Source organism: Myxine glutinosa, chromosome 7, assembly GCF_964187855.1.
Source record: "Myxine glutinosa chromosome 7, kmMyxGlut1.1, whole genome shotgun sequence".
Classification (NCBI taxonomy): Eukaryota; Metazoa; Chordata; class Myxini; order Myxiniformes; family Myxinidae; genus Myxine; species Myxine glutinosa.
In genome coordinates this window covers 142538609-142546715 of record NC_136267.1, presented here as the reverse complement: position 1 = coordinate 142546715, position 8107 = coordinate 142538609, and the positions used below count along the sequence as shown (strand labels likewise).

The window sequence follows — 8107 nt, the reverse complement described above, 5'->3', positions numbered from 1 at the left end:
ACCAGCACAAGCGCGGAAAATGGTTTTCAATGCCAGCACAAGTGTGGAAAGTGGTTTTGAAACGCGAACACAAGTGCGGAAAGTAGTTTTGCAACACTAACACAAGTGCAGAAAATGTTTTTCAACACGAACACAAGTGTGAAAAGTGGTTATCAACGCCAGCACAAGTGCGGAACGTGAGTAGGTGATAAATGTTGCTTCTGGGACACCTCCGTTTAACATGGGAAATCCCTATCTAATGTCATTTACCCCCTTGTCTTTTTCAAAAATCATAAACACCTCTATTTCTCCCTCTATGAACCTATAATCCTTCTCACCTTATGAACCTATAATCCTTCTCGCCTTATGAACCTATAATCCTTCTCACCTTATGAACCTATAATCCTTCTAGCCTTATGAACCTATGATTTTCTTCCTTTATGAACCTATAATCCTTCTAGCCTTATGAACCTATGATCCTTCTCACTTACATGTAATTTTTACCCTATTCCCCCCACTACCCCCTTAATGTAGTTCCTTAGACCACTCTACTAATGAGCCTATAAATATATTATCTCTTTCTAACTTTTTAAAGAGTTCCATTCTCCTATAGAACTCATCCCCATCAAGTATATTTATAAAGTATACAGGTTCCTTAACCTTTTGTTGTGAAAGTATAAAGTGGTATGTTTCACGGAGGGTTCTTGTTTGACCTCCTCCTCTCCCACATACCATTTTAAAATTATAATATTTATTATCCGATTGATAACCATTAAAGTTCTCACTCCACTCTAATATATTTTTCTTCCCGCCCTCCATTACCCCACTTAACAAATGAATACGTTCATCCGTCTTGAGAACCTTCTGACCAGTGATTCTCTCAACCTCTTGAATCTGAAATTTTTCACATTCGTTATGTTTTCCATTTATATACCAAGGTTGATTACACCTCCACTCTTAAGTCTGGTTGATACTTGGTTCTATCATTTCTGGCGAAACATTGCATCATCTTTTGTTGAGCCAGTTGCCAACGTGGCACAGGAAATGACAGCCTTGCCAATGACTCAGCCTTGCCTATAAAGGCTCTAACCACACCTTGCTTTTTTAAACACACGTTATGTTTCTCTGGAGGATGGAGGATGAAGCTTTATCAGAAGACAGGTACGTTTTTTTGTTCTCACGATTAATTTATTCATTGTCTTATATGGAACATCATTAACAGCCTCTCAATAATTATTGTTTTTTCTCTTTTGCAGTTTATCTTCATCAAACCTGGTGATTGATGTTGAAAATGAAGTCATTGATTTTCACCAACAAAGGGAGAATTTGAATGAAACTCTTACAGAATTCACTGAAGTTCGGAGGGGTCTTCATAATGAGATGGTTGAGTGTTTAGAACGCCTCTCTCACCCGTTAATATTCTCCAAGGTTGTCTCAACAACAGAACCAATGACTGACAACGAATTAAACACCTTGTTTGAAATTCTATGCGAGAGGTAAGAGATATAATTAATTATTCACAAACTTCAATCCATTAATTTTCTCCTTTTTATCAAAGTTGGTGGTTGAATAACTGTGTGTTAAAGGTGCTGTGTGGTAAAGTGAGCTGTGTGTTATTTCCTTTAACTAACTGTTTGTTTTATTCCAGCATGAAAAACCAACCAAGCAACATGAAGTTTGATTAAACCCAGGGATTTCACAACTTCGACGACCGGAGGAGTGTCAACCAATTTCCTGCTCATGTGAGTTGTTTGGAAAAATGGAGTTTCTCATTTATGGTCCTAGACTGCCCTCATGTGTTTTGGGATGGCATGGCAGGCAAATACTGTGTTTGGTGAATTTAATTTAAAATCCCTTTTGTGCCTTGCAGACACAAAAGAAATCAAAGGTGGTGATTGATGTTGAAAATGAAGTCATTGATTTTCACCAACAAAGGGTGAATTTGAATGAAACTCTTACAGAATTCACTGAAGTTCGGAGGGGTCTTCATAATGAGATGGTTGAGTGTTTAGAAAGCCTCTCTCACCCGTTAATATTCTCCAAGGTTGTCTCAACAACAGAACCAATGACTGACAACGAATTAAACACCTTGTTTGAAATTCTATGCGAGAGGTAAGAGATATAATTAATTATTCACAAACTTCAATCCATTAATTTTCTCCTTTTTATCAAAGTTGGTGGTTGAATAACTGTGTGTTAAAGGTGCTGTGTGGTAAAGTGAGCTGTGTGTTATTTCCTTTAACTAACTGTTTGTTTTATTCCAGCATGAAAAACCAACCAAGCAACATGAAGTTTGATGAAACCCAGGGATTTCACAACTTCGACGACCGGAGGAGTGTCAACCAATTTCCTGCTCATGTGAGTTGTTTGGAAAAATGGAGTTTCTCATTTATGGTCCTAGACTGCCCTCATGTGGTTTTGGGATGACACGGCAGGCAAATACTGTGTTTGGTGAATTTAATTTAAAATCCCTTTTGTGCCTTGCAGACACAAAATAAATTGGTGAAGCCAACATGGGAGACAAGAGGATATTATACCTTGGAAGAAACTGAATTTATGGAAGAAACTGAATGTATACCTCGTGAAAAATGTTTTATTATAATTTTTATGTTTTTAATGTTATTTCATAATTTTGATTTTATTCCCTTTGTCCAGAATTATTTAATTCTTAATTACAAAAAGAGAATAAAGGGAAAAAAGATGGGAAGGTGCGCCCCCACCCTTGATCCCCCCTCATCCCACCCCTCCCCTCCCCTTGTGTGTGTGGGAAAGGTGGGGGTGGGATGAGGGGGGATCAAGGGTGGGGGCGCACAGGGGTGGGGGATGATGGGTGTGGTCTGTGTGGGTGTGGTCTGTGTGGGTGTGGTCTGTGTGGGTGTGGTCTGTGTGGGCGGGGTCTGTGTGGGTGTGGTCTGTGTGGGCGGGGTCTGTGTGGGTGTGGTCTGTGTGGGCGGGGTCTGTGTGGGTGTGGCTTATGATTTTTATTTATTTATTTAATTTTTTTTATTACTACTAATTAAATTAGCTAATCTGGGTGGATGAAAGTATGGATGGTTGTTGTTTAATGAATTATCAGTTTTGTTTTTTGTAATTCTTGTGAGTAAAATGAACCCAAGATTTCTTCCCAATTCATATCATATAATTTGTAAGTCCAAGGCATAGTATCCATTACTTCAACGATTTTGAATAATTCATTAGTCCATCTCTTTGTATAACCTTTCTCAAAATGACTTTTCCATCTGTATATTCTTACAATATCACCAACTTTGAACTTGGGCTTTCTCAAATTAATCTCCTTTTCATATTCTAATTTTGTAAATGTTTCTGATGGTTTTGATTTTGTTGATGAATGAACTGTATTTTTGTAATTATCTACAATATCCTGAATAAAATACACCCATTTTTGGGAACCGAGTTGTGTGAATTTTTTATATAATTTCTCTTTTAAAGTACGATTAAAACGCTCAATAACAACTGCTTTTCCTTCATTAAAGGTGCTGTATAATTTAATACCCTCCCCCTTAAGAAATTTCATAAATATTTTGTTATAGAACTCTGTTCCCTCATCGGTCCACAGTTTCTTTGGTTTTCTTTTACTTTTATTAAATATCTGTTGGAAGGCTAACATCAGAGTACAACCTCTCTTGTTTTTCAAAGGAACAACCCAAGCAAATCTACTCCTCAAATCAATAACGGTTAAAGCATACTTGTATCCCTTATCATTTTTTAGTTCGATTAAATCAGCGGACCATATGTGGTCGGTGTATTTAGAATAAACTTTCCTTCTTTTAAACTTTGTGATTATAGGTTTATGTAATTCATCAGCCAAAAGCTCCTCAGTCTTGATGACATCATTAGAGCCTAATAGTTTTTTGAGGGTGAATAACCAAGGCCAAGTTTCAATATAGCATTTATCAAATTTCTCACAATAAACCTATCAACCTTCTCTCTCAACGTTGGATTTTGTATCAAAGACAAATTATACAACATTTCTCTGTCGGCTTTATGTTTTTCAGTCAACGTAGTGGTTTTCCCATAAGCAATATCATGCTTCATACACACTTCGTCAACCCTATTTGTAGGTTTAGACCAAGGTTTAGGATTGTCAGCCTCATCTAATCTTTTATCCAGGTTTGTTCCAGGACCACAGAAAGAATATCCAGGTAGATGTAGTTCCCCTGGAATTCCAGTTGTTGTAAATTTACTTCCTGACAAAAACTTTTGTATGTCTCCTCCACTTTTAGGAGAGATGAATTGGCACTTTTTAGAGCCATACACTTGACATATTCCTTTTTGATAAACTCTATTATTTTTAGCTTTAACAAAGGAGATATTTTTAGATTTAGTTTTCTTTTTACATTTGAGACAATAACTCATATTTATTTATGAGAAAAAGTCCTACATAGTGCCAAAGCCTTTTGGGTTTTCAACATATACATTTCTATCTTGATTTTTAAAACATAAAGAATCCTTAGGAATGCCTTCACTCTCTCCTCCATTTATTTACAAATAAAACTAACTAAAGTCAATAACACCAACATCATCAACTATATGTTGTATATCTGCTCTCTGAATTTATTATAGCAAATTTAAAAACCAATATCTTCATAAGTCATTAGTTCTTTATTTTCCTCTTCGGTGCGTTGAGATTGATTTATTTGTCGTAATAACTTCAATCTTTCATTAATCTCAGGAATGGTCATATTTTTATATTTTTCCCCCCTCTCTCTTTCCTCCCTCTCCTCCTCCTTTTTCTCCCTTTCCTCCCTCTCCTCCTTCTCCTTTTTCTCCCTTTCATCCTTCTCCTCCTTCTCCTTTTTCTCCCTCTCCTCCTTCTCCCTTTCCTCCTTCTCCTCCTTCTCTCTTTCCTCCTTCTCTTCTTCAACTCCTTCCTCATCCCTTGCTACCCTTGAGCTTGAGCCCCAAAGAATATTATACATATACTCATCTGGATTTTGAGATATTCTTGTATCTATAATTATTTTTCTCATAATAGGATACCAATAAGATTTGTTGACGATTTCTAAAAGAGTTTTATATTTCATAACTTTGAGAGTTCATTTTTATTTAATATTTTAAACAAGTCTCTATTTGTGGGTTTAGCAATATCAGTATAAGGCCACTTTTTAATGACAAAATTTCCATGTATATGCTCCAAATCATAAGGTATGTAATACCGAGCACCCTTTTCTTGTAGGTATCCCTGAATACAAAAATTATAATTCTCTTGTAGTCTTTTTCCTGCCATTTATGTATCAGAAATATATGTGAGATTAATATTATAACAGGTAATACCACCCCATCTTCCCACTACCAAATCGGTTTGTATTCCTCGGCTTTCTATCCTTATCTCATTACCTTCCTTCTTTGTCATGTTAACCATCGCTATACTATCATATATTTTTCTTTCCTTAAAACCATGTATTTGTTGTTTACTAATTGTACTTCCACATAAATCCTTATCCTCACCAAGCGGATAATATTCTTCTTTATGAGACTGATTCAAATCATGTAGGTCTTCTAAGTTTATTGAAAAATACCAATTATACCCTAAATCAGGCATATCATACCCCCATTTATTGATTCGCATATGAACTATATGTCCTTCTTTATAAAATTCAATTGTAAGCAGATAGTTAAATTGAATGAGGAAAGGTGTATGGTCAGTATAACCGGGTGTTGTGGTTGTAAATTTTACTTGTTTAACAAAACGTGCTGTTTTCTTTAAAAATATATATTGTGATAAATCACTAAATCTAATTAAGTCATTCGCATCTGTCGGGTTTGGATAATTGATTAATTTATAAGTATTCTTCATATTAATATTTTTACTTATACTATATTTTTGTCGTTCAGCCTGTGCCTTTGTATAATAATTTGATAAATCAATATCCTGAGAGGATTTTCCAAAGATAGAACCATCTTTTCCAACATGTCATTTATATTAGATTTAAAATGATATCATAAAAATTTTCATTATTGTTGAGTTGAAATAATACATATAAACATAATTGACCACAACATTTAGAATTAATTTCTTGAACTTGAAATGTTTGATAAACACCATTCTGTAAGAATTGTATTACTTCAACAGGCGGTGGCATACCATAACTATGAAAATAATATTTATCCTGACTATTATGAATACAAACCCAATGAGAACCATTCTGTGTGTCTAAATTCATAATAATATTCATTGTATTCTTGGACAACTTTTTTAATTCATCTCTCATACAAATAACCACATTATCAATTTTTAGTTTTATACAATATTTAGTAAGTTCTATATTTGACGTTGTATTCTTTCCAAATTGTTTAAACCATTTATCCATTTATTTATGAGAAAGATATAACCCATTACCCCTTTTAGTTAGTTTAACACCCGCTTCAGCGATAGAGGAAAGCATATCTCCAACTAACAATCCAGCTTTATCAGGTAGACTTTCAAGTTTTTGAGCAAAATCCACAATTACACCACTTCCACTAATTTGTTTCTCCAACTCCTTGTTATGTCTTTCCAATTCTTTTTGAGCTTTTAGTTGTGCCTTCCTTTCGTTAGCAGTTTTTACCGCTGCTGAAATACCACCAGTCAATGCTCCCGCCACACTTAAACCAGCAAATAAAGGAATTAGAAACGGGAGAAATCCTCCCTCTTGTATTGAATATTTCTTTAACATAGGTTTTGTCATTTTAATTTTAAGTGAACCAGCATCATTTAGTGTTTTTACCTGCTCTCTTGTGAGTAAAACATCAATTCTTACTGCTCCTTTTCTTTGAATTGTATTAACGTTAATAATACAAGGCTTTTGATTTTGAATACAAGATGTTAATTTATTAAGATTGATTTGATTAACATATACCAGTTCTTTCCTACTCATTTATTTATGAGAAAAAACCTATGTGATATTAATCATAACACCATTATCTGTATTAATCTGTAATTCTGTTTCCTCCAAAAGCAAACAATAAGCATCAACTTCTTCATTCTCTCCTCTTTCAATGTATAGAGAAGTATCCACTCTATTAGACTTTATAGTTTCCTTTTGAGAACTCAGGTCAATTGCGTAGATGGTATAAAGTTTTTGAAACGCAACCATATCCAAAATAGGTTCATTATTACCGTTGCTTTCACACACCTTTTGGTAAGACTTGTAGGCTTCCGCATAATCATTTTTTTCCCAATCAATTTCCAATCTATCTCGCGGATAAAATGTTCCATCAAGAGAAACCCGAAGTTGTTTCACCTTAGCATTATCACTCAGCGCATTATTCTTATCAGTACCCTCCTCTCCATCTGGTTTCTTAAAAATGAGCCATAGGTATTGTGGCTTTCCTTCAAGAACACCCAAATTCCAAGTGTAGGTAGTGTGTTCCAGTTTAACGTGTTGACATCTTCTTTTAAGGTACTAGGGCGTGCCCGCACGTACGGGCACGCCCGTACGTGCTTGCCCATACGTGCGTGCAAAAAAACATGCGTGCAAACAACAACAACAAAAAAAAACTTTGAAACCACGTGGCAGTAACGACCACAGAACCCCCCCCCCCCCTCTATTTACATCAAATGGTTTGGTCCATTCGCAACGACCACAGAACCCCCCCCCCCCCCCCCCTCTATTTACATGAAATGGTTTGGTCCATTCGCAAAGCCAAAGCGAACGGCTTGCGAGTACGGTGACCATACCTTGGGAACCACTTGTCCGATTAATTTCAAACCTTGAAAAGGCACATCCTCGGGTCCCCAGCAATATACCTGGCAAGTTTCAAGTATATCGGACCGGTAGTTGTCGAGAAACAGCGGTCGCATACATACATACAGACAGACAGACACACAGAGATTACTGGAATTATAGATAGATGATACATTTAGCGGTTTCTTTGAGTTAAGTCTTCTATTTAACATCTCTTCCATTTTAAGATTAGGAGTATATTCACTAATATACCAACACAAATCATTAATAACAAATTTATTATTGTCGCCAAAAGCATTTTCAGCCCCAAAAAGCAATCTATTTACATTATCATTCCTTTGTAGTTGAAATCTAATTTTAAGACCATACAAAACTTTATCATAATCACAAAATCCAAATATACCTTTCAGAGGTACTGCTACGGTAAAACTATTCTCTGC

At 35.5% G+C, this 8107-nt stretch overlaps 1 long non-coding RNA gene across 1 annotated transcript; it reads left to right on the top strand.

Moving 5' to 3' along the window:
- Positions 1–1403: 1403 nt before the first annotated feature.
- Positions 1404–2280, top strand: LOC137430885 (uncharacterized). Its single transcript, XR_013623984.1, has 3 exons — positions 1404–1721; positions 1850–2091; positions 2244–2280. It is a non-coding gene; the product is annotated as an uncharacterized LOC137430885 (long non-coding RNA).
- The last annotated feature ends 5827 nt before the right edge of the window (positions 2281–8107 follow it).